Genomic DNA, 19,403 nt, shown 5'->3' with positions numbered 1-19,403 from the left:
CATCAGGGGCCTAGCCCTCTACACACTGTGTTCACCACCCAGGCCTTCTGGAGGAAGTCTCTGTCTCCTCTGAAGGCAGAGGTGGTGGGCCACCCCTCTTCTAGCCTGCAGCTTGTGGGCAAGGAGCTCATCTGCCCTCCCATCTTCCACTGAACCCTCCCCTTCTGGTGTCCCTTGCTGTCCTCCTGTTCTTTTCTCCCTGGTGACAAAGGGCAAGAGCTGGCCTAAGTAATGGTTATCGTTAATTGATCACCAAATTCTATGTGCCTGGTGCTATAAGAAGTATTTTACAGGGATGAACTTGGGTGAACCGTTTGAGGTAGGTACTATTATTATCTCCATTTTACAAATGAGAAAACTGAGAAGCACAGAGAGGAGACATCAGAATTTGAGCCATGGGAGGTACTCTCAGGTGTTCTTAAGATCTTAACTGGAGCATGATAAATATGTGTCAACAGAAAGATAATCTTGTTTTGTTTTTAAAAGTTGAGAATCTTGCTTTTGGGATATGTAATCCTAGGATCATTAATTTTTGATTCACTGGCTTTTGTTTTTTTGCAACTGTTCAACTAACAATCGATTGAATTATTTAGCATATATTACTAGCACCTACTGTATTCCAGGAACTTTCTAGGCATCGGGGATGCAAAGATGTGGCTGCATCTGTCCTTTAGTGAGACTTGAGGGGTTAAACAAAATACTGCAATGTACTGAGGATCAGATCATATAAAATGTAATAGTAATGACCATAACATAGCAGAGCACTAACAGTATGCTAGACATGGTGTTAAGCACTTTATGTGTGTTGTCTTCCATAGGTCTCAAATGATTTGGAAAATTTTACAATTGAGGAAACTGAGGATTAGAGAAGGTCAGACCCTCTCCTCCACCCAAGATGGAATAAGGGCACCTAGTTAAATGTAAATTTCAGAGAAGCATATCCCATGTTTATATCAAAATGTTATTCGTTGTTTATCTGAAATTCAAATTGAACTGTGTCTGTTGTATTTTTATTTGCTAAATCTGACAACCTAAGCTCGAAGTCATTCAACTGACATTTGGACCCAAATTTGTCTGACTAGAGAGATTCTTCAGACCTTGCTGGTCTTTTAGGCCCCCAGAGGAGTTAGCGGTGGGTATATGTGTGCGTGTGAGTTTGTCCGTGTGTCTGTGTGTGCGCAAGTGCACGTGCGTACAGAGATGGAGACAGGAGGAAAGGGGAATCTTGCCCCTTCTTCGTCTCAGGTGCAGGAAGACAACAGCTAAGCAGCGGAGTGAGTGGCTATCTGGGCTGTTCCTTCCGCAGGGAAATCAATGATTTAGTTAAAGCCTCTCGTGCCTGGTGCTGCGGCTTGGGGCTGTCCCAATGGAGCTGCTCTGCTGAGTCTTTTTATAAACCAGCAACAATTTACACTCCAATGAAGCTCCAATAAACTGCGGCTGCGGCTCAAAGGTAAACGCTTGCTATTAATAGAACACGCATGGGCCAATATATGTGCAGCAGGGCCTTCTGTGCACCTAGCATCCTGGCCTTCGGCCTGGGTATAGGGGCGGGGGAGGGGTCCCCGCATAGCCCTCTGGGTTGGGCTCCCAGCCCGAAGACACTACAACTCAGGGTCGGAGGGGCCCTCGGTTACAGCCAGGAGACGCCCACCTTGAGTGCTGGAATCCTAGTGTTTTCTAGCAATGAATCTTTGATTCCTCAATGCTGGTCCAGCATGATTGCTGGGAACTCTGGCCTGGAATCAGGCTGTTGCATCATGTACCTCTCCCTACCTGTGTGACCAAGGTGTGTTTATTTAATCTCTCTGTTTCTCACTTCATCATTTAGAAAATGGAGGGTATTAATAGCACCTGCCGTTTAAAGTTGTGGCATGGGCGTGGCATAGATTAAGTGCTGAGTAATAACCCTTACTGTGATTTAATTATTAAAACGGCATTATATATGTCTGTAAAATTCTTAGCACATAATAAACACTTAGTAAATGATATATCTATACCATTATATTTAGTATAATTATAAATATTAATAAGTTATATTAGACCTTTATAACTTTAAGACAAGCTACACTGTTTTAAATTTTACCCATTGCCCCAACTCTGTTCTCTTGCGGCTAAACAGAATAATTTCATCCTCACCACCCTCAGATATGTACCCCTCTCCGAAATGCACCCTAAGGTTTGTTTCTTTCAGATGGAAGTGCTCTGGTTCCTTTGGCTAGTCACCCAGACACCCAAGACTCATGTTTAAACTAGGAATTGTAATACTTCTCTTCCAGAAGGGAAAAGGTTAGTGTGTATTAAAGGTCTAGCATGTTTATAGCACACAGGAGGTGCTTTTCCACGCTGTCCCCCACATGAGAGCAGACTGTCATTGTCCTGCTTTCTGGGAGCCAATCTAGCTACTTGCTGTGAGTACCGACTCTGGAGTCAGACTGCCTGGGTCCAAACTGATGTCATCAAAGCTGTGTGACCTTGGGCAAGTTACTTAACCTCTCCTTGCCTCACTTACCTCACCTGTGCTTGTGTTGATTAAAGGAGATGATGGAGATAAAGCGCCTAGAACAGTGCTGGTGTGCAGCAGGCCCTTCGTCAACAGTGTCATGCTATTGTTGTTCCCAGCTAGCCACACACAGCTGGAGGCCATCCTCAGGCAGAGGGCCCCCACTTTTGGTTTAGCACAGCATCACCCACGGTCCTTGGCCATCTCTCCCTTCTGACTCATTCTGAGCAGACGGTCTTAGCACATGAGCTACCATTGGGCATCAAGACACCTTGTCCTCTACCAGCTGTTAACTTCCTTTGGACTCAAGTACAGACCTTCACATTAATCCCCATTTAATTCCATCCTGCAAACTTTGTGCTATAATTACAATTATTCACAGGTCTTTTGGAGGCTCACTCTATTGTCCACATTGGCCTGCTCACCTACTGTGCTGGCTCATGGACAAAGTGGGTGTTGTAGACTTACGCTGCTCCTTCGTGCCCAGAATTCTCTGAATTTTATTATGTCTTTAGGAAACCTCCCTCTCCCATATTACGAAGTGTTGGTAGAGTTGTGAGTCAAAGTACAGGATGAAGGTACAGTTCTCTCCAGAGCTGGGCCAATCAGATTTTTTCCATCTGGAACCTAACTGTTGAGAAGAATGACATAAGGAACCCTCTCCAGCTGGGGTTGGGGGTGGGGAGTCAGAGCTGCTATTTAAAGAGACTGTCCATTAGATCCTAATCTATGGATCTTTAGTGCTGCCTTGTGCTCTTGCCACGGCCTGGTTCTTCGGCTTTGCCTTTGATGGCGTATGTCAGATATTTATTGCCACAAGAATGCTGTGTAACAAACTTATGGGCTCAATTGTATCCTCCTAACATTCATATGTTAAAATCCTAACCCCCAGTACTGCAGAATGTAACTGTATTTGGAGATAGAGCCTTTAAAGAGGTGACTAAGTTTAAACAAGATCATCAGAATGGGCCCTAATCTAATCTGAATGGTGTTTGTAAAAGAAGAGGAAAGTTGGACACAGAAAATCAAGAGACATGTGGACACACAAAGGAAAGACCTGTGAAAACACGAGAAGATGGCTACCTACAAGCCAAAGACAGAAACCTCAGAAGAAACCAACCCTGCTGGCATCCTGATCTCGGACTTCCAGTCCCCAGGACTGTGAGAAAATAAATGTCTGTTTTTTAAGCCACCCAGCCTGTTGTACGTTGTTATTGTAGTCTTGGCAAACTAATAGACAAACCACCCTAGAATTTAGTGACTTAAAACACGGAGCACTTATTCAGCTCGTGGATCTGTGGGTCACCTAGGTGGGCCTCTTGGCCTTGGTTAGATTTGGTCAAGAATTCACGGTTTTCTGAAGGCCAACTGAATAACGTTCCTGGCCTTAGCTGGATTCTGTCATCTGTCTGGGGAATCATACAGGAATTGAGTGGGTTCTAGGATGACCTCAGAAGGGACAAATGTTGGCTCAGTTGTGTTCAGCACTCCCTGGCATGTTAGCAATGCATGTTAACAGGATAAAGGCAGAGGAGATTGGGCAAGTGAGATTCGGAAATGTCAGTGCTTTTTCAAGCCTCTGCCTGTGTCATAACTGCTAATGTTTCTCTGGCCAAAGCAAGTTACAGGGTGGGAGGAGCTATAAAGTCATATTACAGAGAGTGTAGATACAGGGAGGGCTGACGAATTGGAGATAGTTTTGAATCAACAAAATGCCATGAACTTGTTTCAAAACTCTTGACAAATTTATTTTACCCAGTCTCACTCATGAATTGGTTTTGTTGCTTTTGACTAAAGAACTCTCACTGATACAGAACTGGGTGGTAGAAGAATTTGTATCTATATCCAAACCTCGGAAGCCAATGGGAAAGAATATTTCAAAATGGAAGCCATGGTCAGTAATGCCAGATGTTGGCTAGAAGTCAACTGATATGAAGGCTAGAAAGGCCCATTGCACTTACAAGCCAGGAGGTTATCTGTCATTAAGGAAATAACTGGTTCTATGGAGAAGTGGGGCTGAAGCCATATCGGAGTTGGTGAAAGCTGAGGAAGGGGAGACTGTGAGTGTAGACAGCTCTTTGAAGACTCATGAGCAATATGAAGCCTGGAAGAGGATGTGGAGTTAGGAAAGGGTTTTTAGAATTTGTGTTTCTAGAGAAGAGAAGCATATAAAGGGGGCAGTAGGGTGGAAAGTTTAATTCGAAACAGTTGAACGAAGGATGGACAAGCCCAGTGTCCACTGGAGTGGGCCCCTTCCTTTTGCTGAGTCAGGTATTCTTGTTACTCCCTTTGGCTCTCACTTCCTTTGTTCAGCATCTGGGAGCTTGCCTGATGCCCCAGCAGGACTGTTGCCTGTCTTTACCATAAATGTCTTTGTCTATGTATTATTACCCTATGTGAACACTATGCCCCCCACTCCAGGACAAGCCCCCAACAGGGTAAGGTCTGGGATACTAATGGAGGAGTGGGGAAGCCTCCTCCCTTATGCTCTGAAGGGGTCATTAGACTTTCCAACTTGAAACCACTCCACTCATCTGTTCAATCGGGACAGCAGTGATACCCCAGTTACATGGAAATCTGGATAACTCAGAAAGTGAGAAAACTTACCTCTTATGTAACTAAATTATATCTGGGGTGTAGCCCACCCAGTACGTGACGTAGAATGGACGCCAGTTCTAGGGAGAAGAATTGGGGAAGGGATGATAACATATTAATTTTAGTTCTCTATGAGGGCTAGAGACAACTCATGGGATAAATAAGACTCAGGCAGATCCATCATTTATTTGCTGTGTGACCTTTCACAGGTGAATTGACCTCTCTGGCTTCATTCTTATGGGGTTGTGAGGATTAAATAAAATCCCATTTGTAAAGCATGATGATGCCTGCCTTGTAAACCCCTCTCTCTTTCATTCACTGTGCAGTTATTAAATGATCATCTCTCAGCACCAAACGCAGCCCTTTCTGTTCAGCTTTGTGATGTTGGGACTCAGACATGGCAACCACATTTTGGCCATACCAGCTGCTCCCTGTTAGGCTCTGTTCATAGGGGCACTAGAGGGAGACCATGGATAAAAGAGGAAGGGGAGAGTTGCTTCTTCCTGTTCCTCTCTTAACACTTCTCTGCCATGGACCCAGTCTATAGTTTTTCCAAAACTGACAGAACCAGTATCATTGGAAAGTCCAACACCAGCTGGCTGACAATCCGTCCTCAAAGATTTGGGTTCAAGACCCACAGAGCCTGAGCTTCTGAGTTTTAATCCTTTAACTTATTTTGATGCAACTCGAGTTATGGTAGCTGCCTCCTGCAAGGACTATCTCTGGGATACTTTAAAGTTACCTTTTTCCTCTTTTAGTTACCTAGTTATCAACTTTATTCCTTGTTAAAATTCCTTATTCCAATACCTGGTGTTGCTCTTGCCTCCCAACTGGACCCTGGCCATACCCACATTCTGGTAGGGTCAGTCCCATTGTCCTCAGTTATTCCCTTCCTTGTACCTCACTCCTATGGGTTTTCCCATTGTGGTGACTACTCAGCCCGGCTGTGTCAGGATCTGCTGGGGCCTTTGTCAGAACATCTTTTGGGGGCCCACCTGATTCACTTGGGACGTATGGGGTGACAATCAGAATCTGTATTTTTAATAAGTGCTCCTGGTTTGGGAAATCATTTTTCTGCCATCAGGGACTGGGTTTTACCATCTTTGTTCCTAGGACCCTGACACAGTGCAGGCGTTCACACAAGAGTTTGTCAAAAGAATGCATAGATACTATATTTACATTATTCTGCAAAATCAAGGACCAAGGAGAACCCCCAATAATTTTGTGTTTCCTTAGGTGAAAGGATGTATACTGTAGTCAGTAGAAGAGAAGGTACCATCAACCCTGGTGGTTTCTAAGGTCAGATATTGCACTAGAAGGCCCAAGTCTGAAGTGTATTAAGAATAAAGTGAGCAAGCCTTCTGAGAAAATGTTCTGTGAAATAATGACTCAGTGTTTTCAGGAAGTGCACCTCTTTCCATGGTGGGCTAAGCTAAACTTTGGCTTAGTTAACTTATTTGACAAGTTGGAAAGTTTTTTTTAATCCTTACCCAATGACTTTTTTTTTTATTGCTTTTGGATAGAGGAAAAGAGAGAAAGAGAGAGAGAGAGAGAGAGAGAGAGAGAGAGAGAGATCGATGTGAAAGAGAACATTGATTGGTTGCCCTTCTTGTATGCACCCTGACTAGGAATTGAACCCATGATCTTTCAGTCTATGGGATGACACCCCAACCAAATGGGCCACACTGGCCAGGGCAATTTGGAAATATTAAAAATATCTGGTGGGGAAATGTGGTTCTGCCACCCCCTTCCCCCACCTAGAGTTTTACTTCATTTGAAGTAGTGAAAATAGAGTACTAGTCCCTTCAGTAGAAACTGGTCTGGAGAGAGTTGTTGAGAAGCTCATTACAGCTTGGGGGCTGGGAAGGGGACAGTAGATTTTTATTAGTTTACTTCTCACAGAAGGGAGAAAAGCCATGAGATACTAAGTATTAACAAACATGTAATACTTGTCCCCAAGTTAAACAGTGCTTATACAAGATTTGTTTGAACTAAATTAAATTATAACAGTAGGAAAAATGACTATGAGTTGGAGGATCACTGTCACCTTCCCCTTCTTGAAGTAGTAGTAGTTCTTGAAGATCTAACCCTTTCCTTCAGATATCAATCCTGGAATGCAGAGCTGCAGAAATAACTATGCGAGTTATGGGTACCTAGACAATGTAAGAGCACAGCTTCCTATTGTAGTGTGTAGAGCTAGGATTTCAGAGATGGACACTCACATTGACTGAGATTCCTTTGACCAGCTCATTTCTTGCACACTCAGTATAGTCTTTTGCACGTAAATTTGACAGATCAAAGTCAGCTTATAAAACTTTGTCCACCTTCACATTAGGGGAGAGGCATCCTGACCATTGGGAGGTAACACCTAGGAAGCTACAGTGTGTGGAAGGAGGCTTGGGATCATGGAGCAGTGGTTGGTTTCCAAGAGACACCACAGAACTGGGGAAGGTTCATTCTTCTGAATTTAGCCAATACTGCATGTCCAGCCAAATCTTTGGGTGGAAGATTCTCCTGAGTTTTTGGACCTGGCTACCTACCTAAAGAGAAAGTTCAATGGAATGTACAGTATGCCGAGGCAGAATAAAGAATAGGTAAGAAACAGCCTTGGGTTCCAAAGTCTACTATTGCCAGAAATTCTAACTTTTTAAAGAAAATTTAAAAATTTTGTATTTTATGTGAAATACCTTGATTTTTTTTAAGCGATGGCAACTATTCTTTCAAATATAAAAGCATAAGAGGGTGAACATGTGCAGGTCCAAGAAGACACATCTGTGAGCCAAGTGTGGACTGAGGAATGAGTTTGCAACCTTGATGTTAGTATCTTCACAGGGAGCATACAAGAAACAAATGAGGAAAGGGAAGTATCAGTCAGGCTCCACTTAGAAAACAGATGACATTCAAATTAGGACAATTTGAGGGTTTATTAAGAGAAACTGAATGCAAAAGTATGGGTAGGGTGACAGGGAACCTCAGGAATAAGGTAAAGCTTGGGGCTGGCCACAGTAAAGTTTTCACCAGCTATACCTCAAGAGGAGGAGGGGAGGGGTAGTTGTGTAGAGCAAGCCTCTTTGAGAGAGAGGTACCTTCTGCCAAAGGACAGGGTCAGCCCAAGCTTACTTCTCAGAGAAGGAACCAGAGAAATAAACGTCCTGGCCTCCTTGCTCCTGATGCCTCCCATTAACCAAAGCAAACTGGCAGTGCAAGGACATGGACACCTGTGGATATAATGAATATCCCTCAGCCTCTGGGGCAGAGAACAGGGCAGGAGGGCCAGGAAGGAGGACTGGAGGGACGAATGGAGACATCTAGCATAGGCAATGGAAAAACAGATGTTTGAGATTTCTAAGGTTTCTTTTGGGTCAAGCCCAAACTCCCACTGTTGCTTTCCACACAGTCCAGCCACTGGCCCTACCCACATCTCAACTAAGGAGAAAAGCCTGGGAAAAATAGGACTGCTGAAAGGGAACTTGGCTGGCGTGGGTGGTTTGGGCCCATAGAGAGGATTCATCCTCTGCTAAAGGGACAGAGAATTGGGAGTGAAGGAGGTTTGTCAGCAGCTCTGCAAAGATAGGGATCTGAATCTACTTTGTTCCTTGATGTACCTGAAACAACTCAAACAGTGCATGGCATACAGTAGGTACTCAACAAATAACCTGCTGAATGAACAAGATGTTTGGGCAGAGTGGCTGTCTGTCTGATTATATATTCCAAGGAGACCCATCCCGCTGTATTTCCCAGCACCCAGACCTCCCAGGGCTGTTGAGGTGTCCTGATCTTTTTAGGAATTTCTCTTGGAGGAACTGAACACCAGAAAGGCCTGAATGGGGAAGCTACTTCCCAATATCACTCTAGGATTTCCTGGCTCAGAGAACAAAACCTGAAGTTCTTCCCCAGCCGCCTCCTTTACACCAGCTGGAAATAACTCTGGGCATGAGTGGCTTGTGTCTCTGCATATGTTTTGCTTGGCAAGCCAACAAGCAGTTGGATCAGAGATTAGACACTAAATAAATGGCTAGAGGTTTCTGAGAGATGCTGCACAGAGGACTTGAAGTAGGTGGCAGGGAACGAGCTGAGTTCCCTGAGGTAGGTCTCAGGCCTTGGTCCTGGAGAAGCCCGAAGAAGGGGGAAGAGATAAATCTATCCCTGTTCTTCCTAAGATCCAGCTTGGTTGATATCTTAACTCCTTTCTTAAGGACTGCTAAATTAAAAGAAGGATTAGAAGCTTGTTCTCATTCAGTCACCTATTGGTTCCACTAAACCATTTCCCATTTTTCCCAGCCTCACCCAAGCTTACAGTTGAGAATATTTATTAGAAATTGTCATAATGCAGATTCTGGGGCCACATGCCTAGATATTCTGACATAGTAAGACTAGGAATCTGCATTTTTACAAACAAACATCCCAGGTGACTCTAGTGCAGTTGGTCCCAGGCACAGCTGAGAAGCAGCTGGTCTACGAGGAATCTTACAGTTTGAGAAATGAGTCCCTGGTTCAGAAAATTAGCACCCTGCTTCCCAAACCTGGAATTCTGCCTCATCTTCAGGACATGAGGTTCTCAAGTAGGGAGAAAACCGAGAAAAATCTCACACTGTCAAAATTACTCTTGAAATTGGTTAGGACAGTGCCAAGTTGGAGGTTTTTATATAATCTTAAAGAGACAAGCCCAGCTAGTTTTCCTCCACTCTGGGGTGGAACTGCTGTTTCTTCACTGGACATCAAATGAATGACTGATGTGGAGGTCCTGATGTTTAAAAAGGTACCAATCTTTAAATACTCTACATGGCATAATAATCTCTTTATATAAGAAGCACATTTCAGGCCACATTTCTTTTTTTTCTTTTTTCTTTTTATTTCTTTCTTTATTTTTTAAATACATTTGTCTCTGCCTCCCCCGCACCACTTTCCCTTGCCCCCTCCCTCCTTCCCTCCCTCAGCTCTTCCCCTTTGGTTTTGTCCATGAGTCCTTGCTCTATGTTCCTTGACTTTCCCCTTCCCTTCCCTATCCCTGTCCCCCCTCCCTCCTTCCTCTTGTCTCTGTTGATTTCTTTTCCTTTCAGTGTTGCTGGTCTTATTTTCCTTGCATCTTTGTATTGTTGGTTAGGTTCCGCTTATAGGTGAGATCATATGGTATTTGTCTTTCGCCCCCTGGCTTATTTTGCTTAGCATAATGCTCTCCAGTTCCATCCATGCTGTCGCGAAGTTTAGTAGTTCTTGTTTTCTTTCTGCTGTGTAGTAGTCCATTGTGTATATGTACCATTACTTTTTGATCCAATCATCTACTGATGGGCATTTAGGTTGCTTCCAACACTTGGCTATTGTAAATTGTGCTGCTATGAACATTGGGGTGCATAGGTTCTTTTGTATTGGCGTTTTGGGATTCTTAGGGTATAGTTCCAGCAGGGGAATCCCTGGATCAAAAGGCAGTTCCATTTTCAGCTTTTTGAGGAAATTCCACACTGCTTTCCACAATGGCTGCACCAGTCTGCATTCCCACCAACAGTGTACTAGTGTTCCCTTTTCTCCACAGCCTCGCCAGCACCTGTTGTTTGTTGATCTGTTTATGATGGCCATTCTGACTGGTGTAAGGTGGTACCTCATGGTGGTTTTGATATGCATTTTTCTCATGGCTAGCGATGCTGAGCATCCTTTCAAATGCCTCAGGCCACATTTCAGGCTCACACTGGGTGAGCACTTACTGAATGAAGTGGCAGGAAGAATTCCCTGTACCATTTAAGTCACTATTTTTTCCTTATTTTTTTCAAATCCAAGGAGTTAGATAGGCAGAAATTAAATGCACATATAACTCGATAATTCTAGGCAGATGATGAAAGATCCCTGCCACTTGCATTTCCTCATTTTGAGAAAGCTCAGTGTGCCTCCAAGCCTGCCACTACCTCTAAACGAATTCTTTAGGATTAGGTCCCTATGCTCTGCACCACATGTTCTTGTACCAGGTCATGCCGTACACAGCCTTCAGAATGATATTCACATAGACTGCAGTGTAAATGGCATCCAGGAGCTGCCCAGTACACAACCTAATGCAATTGTCATAGCTCTACCCAAGAGCATGCAGAAAACCAAAAATCTCCTCCAGGCCTTTGACTGGGTGGGTGGGGAGTACACTTGTTTTAATTGCTTTCAAATAATACAATAGTGAAAATGCCAAAAAATGAAACACCCGAGAGAATCTGAGTATTCGCATTTCCAATTATATGGAACATGCATTCTTCACCCACAGAAGTGCCAATTTTATTATTGAGTTTCACTGAAATTGGCCCAAGCCCCTTGGGCACTTCTTGCCTAGTTCCACTTGTTACCATGAGATAATTGGTTTAAAACTGATTATTGGGTCACTAATTATGGGGCCTATTGACAGTGTATTTCAGGTTAAGGAAGAAATTTAAAAGTGCACCCTAATTAGTCAGGGGTAATTAACAGGTCTTCAATTTTGTAAAGAGATAATTATCAAGAAATCCAGAGCAAATCAATGTGCATTCCAGAAAGTGAGGAAGGACTCAGTCATTGGAGCTGGAGGTTATCTGGGCCATTCATTCATTCATTCATTCAGCAGGTGTTTACTGAGTGCCTACATGGTGCCAGGGACTCCTATGCCTTTGCTGATTTGGCCTCCTATTGGACAGGGAGTGGTCAGGCATGTGACCATACACTTTTTCAAATGATTGCAGAGAGCCTCTCTGAAGGCATAAGAGTAGTGATAGTCCTGGCTGATTGTTTTGAGAACTTAATATCTGCTGCATGTAGCACTGGGAACGTCTGTGTTTTGTTTCTTTTTTCTTTCTTTCTTTCTTTTTTTTTTTTTTTTTTTTTTGGTGTGTGTGAAGTAATCTTTAATGGAAATATTTTCCTTTGTAGTTCTTAACTAGACAGGCATTACAATGCACCACTGCTGATGTCACCTATGATGTCATGGGGATGACGGACATCAGCATCATGGCCCACAGACTGGTCCGTCCCCAGGATCTCTGTAATGGTTCCCGAGAGTTCTCTAGCTAAAGATCAGCACTGCATCTCTCAGGGAATGTGGACAATCTCATCAAAAGTGATATTTCCACTGTGCTTAGTGTTTTTTTTCTTCTTTCTGTCTTGTGGTGGTTCTTTGAGGGCTTCGATGATCAGGGCAGAGGCAGAAGGTACTACCTCAGTCTGGGCCTGTGTGTTCTGAATGGTCAGTTTCAGTGTAATCCTCAGACCCTTCCAATCATGGGTTGCTTTGGCGATGTCATCACCAAACTTCTTTTTAGAAAATATTTTATTTATTTATTTATTTTTAGAGAGAGGAGAAGGGAGGGAGAGAGGGAGAGAAACACTGATGTGTGAGAGAAACATCAATCACTTGCCTCTTGTACCCACCCCCATGCAGGCATGTGCCCTGACTGGGAATTGACCCCAGGAACTTTAACTTTGTGGGACGATGCCCAACCAAGTGAGCCATACTAGCCAGGGCAGCGTCTGTTATTTTTGTTTGTGTAGCATCAATTTTTCTTATTCCTGTAACTGCATCCTAGTTTTTCCCTTGAGGACCTACCCTTCTCTCTTCCTCAAGTTCACTGGCTTAGGTGAGGCTGTTATCCCTTACACTCCACGGTGAACATGTGACCCAGGTCTGAGCAATCAGGAATTCATTTTTTTTCTGATCACATTGACTCGTTTTCAGACATAAACACCTGACCATGTACATCTAATAGAGCTGTCCCCTTGACTTTGCCTGATGCCATTGGGGAAGAGGCGCTTTCTCTCTCTCTCTCTCTCTGATGATTGTTATTACAACAGATAGCAACTTTAACATCCCACCTGGATGTCAGATGAGAGCAGGAAAAAGGGTGGGCAACAAAGTAGCCTGCATATCAAGCAGATGGGAAGCCTGCGAGCCTTGGCCACTTGTGTTTCCACCGGAAGAGGAAGAAGTGGCCCCCACAGACAGGGTCTGCCTCAGGGCAACAGGGTATAGAGGCCAGCAAGAGCCCCAGACAAAACCAGGAAAGGGGCAAAAACAAACAGTGCCTAGAAGGAGGGAAGAGGAAGCGGGTGGCAGCAGCAAGTCCTCCCATCCCCCTGTTGCAGATGGAGATTTGGAAGGGCGAGTCTTTCCACCACAGTGGGGACTGCCCTGTCACTCTGCTAGGTGGTCTCAGCTGGCATAGCACCAGCTTGGGTCTGTTCTCCAGGGAAGCCTAGTGCAGAGAGGCTTCATGGGCCAGAGACCCCAGGGCAGCCACACCCGACCTCCCTTCAAAGCTGCCCACTGCGGGCCAGGTTACAATGATCCTGACTCCAGAGATGTCTGGAGTAGGCCCAGTCCTGCCAATGGGGCCGGAAGCCCTGAGCTCTGGGGAGCCTGCACAGGTCGCTTTGGCTGGTGCTCAGCTGGTCCACGAAGATGCAATGCTGACAGGCCCACACAACCAGTGTGGCTGTGAACCAGGAGCCCCGCCAGCTCCGTCCTCATGGAGGCACAAAGCTGTACCCTGACTGTGCTACAGAGCCACTCCACGGTGGCCCACTGCTCAGACTTCTTCACGTCTGGTTGATCTGAGCTCTTCACAGCCTCAGCCTCTGGCAGCAAGCTGGTGCTGTCCTGCAGAGGCATGGCTTTGCTGGCGACCAGAAACAGCAGGAGCTGGAAGTCCGGAGTTGGTATTCAAGAACACAAAGGAGGTGTTCAGGACAAGGAGGTAGCCAAACTGTGAAAGTCTTATGTCCCACCCAATACATCCCAGTTTTCAATAGGAAATGGATTTTGTGAATAGAAAAGTATAACCTGGATCCTTGGGGAAAGTTGTTGTGATCTATGATCAGATACTCTATAGGCAGTAGGTATGCCACCTGGGTTATATTGTTGCCAAATTGTCTCTGTTCTTACAAAACACATAAGGCTGGTACTGGTCACTGCTGGAGGTACCCTCCTTTTTGAAGGCTGTAAGAAATAATATGATGAAATATAATATAAATAAAAAGTCTACAGAAGCCTTTATAGTTGGGAAAGAGTCTTTGCCATCTGGGGAAGTCTGTCTGAGCATGAAGCCAACACAGGGGATAGAGAGAAATTAAGTCTGATGACATCCCTGGATCTCTGGATCTAGCTGAGCCTGATCCACCAACCTCTAGATCACCAGTTTTGTGAGCTAATCATTTTTTTCCAAAGACTTCTCTCATTTTGATGTGGGATGCTATCACACGTAACCCAAGAATCCAGCTGGTGCTAATTGAGTATTTACCAAATACATAAAAACATCAGGGCTTTGCTGGAAGGAACTTTAAGAAATCTGAATTCATTCACTTTTTTTTTCACATCAAGGAGTTCACTATGACACCCAAGGTAATACCTACTGGGGCCTCATATTTACTTTTGCAATTTTAAAAAGGAACTTTATGTATTTTAAGAGTTATGAAGCATAGGAAGTAAGACATGCCTGCAAAATATGTTTAGATACTGATTTTGATATGTTTCAAAAGTAATACATGTTCACTGCAGAGCATACAGAAAAGCACAAAGAAGAAAATAAAAATTATATAACTAGTCATAAATAAATGGCCCAGCATACCAGTTTTCCTCTTGCATTCATGTTTTTGAAATAAAATTGGAATTATACTAAAATATTCTTGTAGTCTATATTTATTGACAATTTCCCCATGCCAACAATTATTCTTTTATAACCACACATTTGACCACAATCTGGAAAGAACTTAAAGTTCCAGAAATGTACAAAGAACAACATAATAAACACTTGTACACCCACCATATGTAATTAACAGCTATTAACATTATACTTGTTCTCAGTCATTTTTTTTCTAAATAAAAACATTACATATGTAAACAAATTCTCTCAACAGTGAGCTCTTATTAATTTTTCAGGGTTGTGAAATGCTTTATGAAGAATATCATTATTGAACTATAACTTTATTTACATCTATCACTTTCTCAGGGTAAAATCTTAGAAGCAGTAGAACAACTGGATCAATGGTCAAGTTCAATTCCTGCCTGTTGTAAGTGATAATGCTGCATCCCTACATCCTACCCAATGCTGGATTATTATAATCCTCATTATTTTTAACAATTAAATTGGAGAAAGGCGAAGTCTTGTTATTGTCTTAATTGTATTTCTTTGATTCCTGCTGATGTGAAATATGCATTTTAGGTCTTCATCAATTTGCAATTTTTCTATGTACTTGCATTTTCAGGTCCTGTGTCTCTTATTTTGCTGAGGTATTTGTTTTTTTCTTATTGAGTTAAAGGCCTGTTTCATTAAGGTTATTTTCATGTATAGCAAATATATCCTACTGTGCATCATTTGCCTTTAAATTTTATTTATGATGACTTGGACATACATAGGCTTTTACTTATTTTTTATAATAAAATTCACCAGCTTTTTCCTTTATATTTTCCCATCCCCCCAAAATCTTTCCCCATCACAAATTCTAAAACTACTCATGCAAAATACTTTAAGTGTGCCTTTATGGTTTTATTTTTCTATAATACTTTTAACATCAACTGTAATTAATTTTGATATATGATGTGAGGTAGGGGTATTATGGTTTTTATCTAAATAATCATCATGTCTTCTAATATCATTTATTGAATAAATACCTCTAATGAAAAATGCCAATTTTGCTACATACTATATTGCCTTTTATGTATTTACATTAATTTCTAGAAAGTTTATCCTGTTCCATTAATTTATAACTTAGCTCCATTACTGCGCCATTAGTATTTTACTTACTGTGTCTTTAAAATATAGTTTCCTATCTGCTCTAATGTGTCCCCTTGTCTTAAAATTATTTATTCTTAAATTAAAAATTATTTAAGAATAACCATTCTTAAAATGGTTATTCTTGTACTTTTGTTTCTCTAAATAAATTATTTCTAACCAGGGTGAGTGTAAAAACAAACCGAAAAGGGTTTTCATTATAATGCTACCCAGTGCTTGCATCCCAGGAAATAATAATTCAGTGAGCCTGGTGTAGGGTGTAGGCATCTTTAAAAAATAAACAGTGGAGACTTTTGGTCAAGACGGTGGCATAGGTAGACATGTCTCACCTCTTTGTCCAACCACATCAGAATTACAATTAAATATAGAACAACCAAAACTCAGAAGTATCAGAAATTGAGTTTAATGGAAGTCTGACAACTATGGAATTAAAGAAACCACATCCATCCAGACTAGTAGAAGGGGTGCAGACATGGAACAGGCTGGTTTCTCACCCAAGTGCAGTAGATAAAAATTCAGGAGGAATATCTCAGGACCAAGGAGTCCCAGCTCCACCCCAGGCCCCCCAGCCCAGAGTTCTAATGCCAGGAAGATAAGTCCCCACAACTTCTCTGCAAAAACCAGCAGAGATTAAATTGGTGAAAGAAACTTATGGACCCCAAGCAGTTCCTTGGAAAGAACCCACACATGGACTCACCTACTCAGACTTACTCCCTCTGAGCTCCAGCAGTGGGGTAGCAAATTGAAAGGCACAAGTGGCATAAAGGGAGGAACTGAAGTGTCTGGCATCAAGGCGAGCAGAGGTCATAGTCCCTTTCCTAAACCCTCCCCCAACAGAGCTGGTGTCTTATCTGAGACCCCATCAACCTGGCTAACACTGTTTGACCTGACTTGGAGATCCCCAGAGACTCTACCCCACCCAGCTTACAGGCCTACCCAAGCTGCTTTTCCATATGAATGGCTGGTCTTGGTTCATGCCTTACAACTTCCTAAATCCTATCAAACAAGCAACAGCTGGCCTCAGTGAGCTCCAGGCCCAGAACTAGCAGTATCCAGCATAGATTCACAGCTTGACTTTACTTGGTAACCTACAAGCCCAGCACAAGTAGCAGCCATCTCAGGTTGCTTTATAGCTCAGGCAGGGTGCCTGGGGAAAAACACAGGTGGGGGCTGCCCTTGGCCTGCACTACCCAGGAAACCCCATGGCCAGGACACTGAGTGGACAACTACAGACCACATTGGAGCACTACAACCATGCCCCTGCACAGCTGACCCTCTAAGGACAGCAGAGGTTGTTAGTAAGTGGTCACAGCCAATCCTTGCAGCTGACTGACCTGGGTAAATCCCTCCTATTGGTCTGCCAGCAGGAACCAAGCCCCAACAACAAAAAGAAGGTATTCTCAGCCCACACAGAGGGCACACCTTGAGTACCCAGCTTTGGTGATAGTGGAGGCTGTGCCACTAGACCCTACAGGACACCAACTACATTAGGCCACACTACCAAGACACAGAGTCAAAGCAGCCCTGCTTAATATGTATAAACAAACACAAGGAGGCTGCTAAAATGAGGAGACAAAGAAACATGGCCCAAATGAAAGAACAGATCAAAACTCCAGAAAAAGAGCTAAACAAAATGTGAGATAAACAATCTATCAGATACAGAGTTCAAAACGCTAGTTATAAGGATGCTCAAGGAACTTAGCAAGGATCTCAACAGCATAAAAAAGATCCAGTCTTAAATGGAGGGCACACTAATTGAAATAAAGAACAATTTACAGGGAAAGAACCATACAGTAGATGAAGCAGAGAATCAAATCAATGATTTGGAACATAAGGAAGCAAAAAATAACAAATGAGAACAACAAAAAAGAAGAATTTTTAAAAATGAGGATAGTGTAAGAAGCTTCTTGGACAACTTCAACAGGTCCAACATTTGCCTCATGGGGTGCCAAGAGGAAAAGAGAATCAGCAAGCAATTGGAAATCTATGTGAAAGGATAATGAAAGAAAACTTCCCTAATTTGGTGAAGGAAATAGACGTGCAAGTCCAGGAAGCACAGAGAGTCCCAAACAAGATGGATACAAAGAGGCCCACACCAAGACACATCATAATTAATATGCCAAATATTAAAGATAAAGAGAGAATCTTAAAATCAGCAAGAGAGAAGAAGTTGGTTATCTGAAAGGAAGTTCCTATAAGACTATCAGCTGCTTTCTCAAAAGAAACTTCGCAGGCCAGAACGAATTGGCAAGAAATATTCAGAGTCATGAAAAGCAGGGACATACAGCCAAGATTGCTCTACCCAGCAAAAATATGATTTAGAATTGAAGGACAGATAAAGAGCTTCCAGGAAAGAAAAACTAAAGGAGCTCATCATCACCAAACCAATATTATATGACATGTTAAAGAGACATTTAAGAAAAAGATCAAAACTAAGAACAATAAAATAGCAAAAAATACAAATCTATCAACAATTGAACCTGAAAAAAAACTAAGTAAACAAGAACAGAAACAGAATCATGGATCCTGGGAGCATTTTGATGGTTCCAGATGGGAGGAGGATATTGCTGAATTGGTGAAGAGGTGAGGTGATTAAGAAGTACAAATAGAGGTTCTGGCCAAGATGGAGGCATAGGTAGATACACTTCGCTTCCTCACACCACCAAGAGAAAGATAACAACCAATTTAAAACCAAAAACAACCAGAACTGCCAGAAAATCAAACTGCATGGAAGTCCAACAACCAAGGAGTTAAAGAAGAAACATTCACTCAGACTGGTAAAAGGTGTGGAGATGGGAACCTAGGGCAGAGAGGATGCATGGCAAGGTGGTGGCTGCCAGACTGGGATATCCCACTTCCGCATGGGGATAAGCCAGGAGGTACACCTGGGGAGTGAGACAGACCGTGCAACCCAGGGTTCCAGCACAGGAAACTAAAGCCTCAAAACTTCTGGCTGTAAAAATCTATGGGGGTTGTGGCGGTGGGAAAAGCTCCCAGTCTCACAAGAGAATATGTTGGAGAGGCCTATGGGATCCTAGAACATACACAAGCCCACCCACTTGAGAATCAGCATCTGAAAGGACACAATCAACTTGTGGAAAGTGAGGAAACAATCTAGCAAGCAGCATTGTTCCCTCTCTGGCCCCTCCCCAAATACAGCACCACAATGCAGCGAAGTGGGTTGCCCGCCTGACGAATACCTAAGGCTCTACCCCTTACAATGTAACAGGTGTGCTGAGACAAAGAAATATGACCCAAATGAAAGAACAGATCAAAACTCCAGAAAAAGAACGAAGTGACAAGGAGACAGATAACCTATCAGATGCAGAATTCGAAACACTGGTAATCAGGATGCTCACAGAAATGATTGAGTATGGTCACATAATAAGGGAAGAAATGAAGGCTATACAAAGTGAAATAAAGAAAAATATACAGGGAGCCAACAGTGAAGGGAGGGAAACTGGGACTCAAATCAATGATCTGGAGCAGAAGGAAGGAATAAGCATTCAACCAGAACAGAATGAAGAAACAAGAATTCAAAAAAAAAATGAGGAGAGGCTTAGGAACCTCTGGGA

Source organism: Pteronotus mesoamericanus, unplaced genomic scaffold, assembly GCF_021234165.1.
Source record: "Pteronotus mesoamericanus isolate MK-2021 breed Mesoamerican mustached bat unplaced genomic scaffold, CSHL_Meso_final contig_64, whole genome shotgun sequence".
Lineage (NCBI taxonomy): Eukaryota > Metazoa > Chordata > Mammalia > Chiroptera > Mormoopidae > Pteronotus > Pteronotus mesoamericanus.
This window is presented reverse-complemented; position numbering follows the sequence as displayed.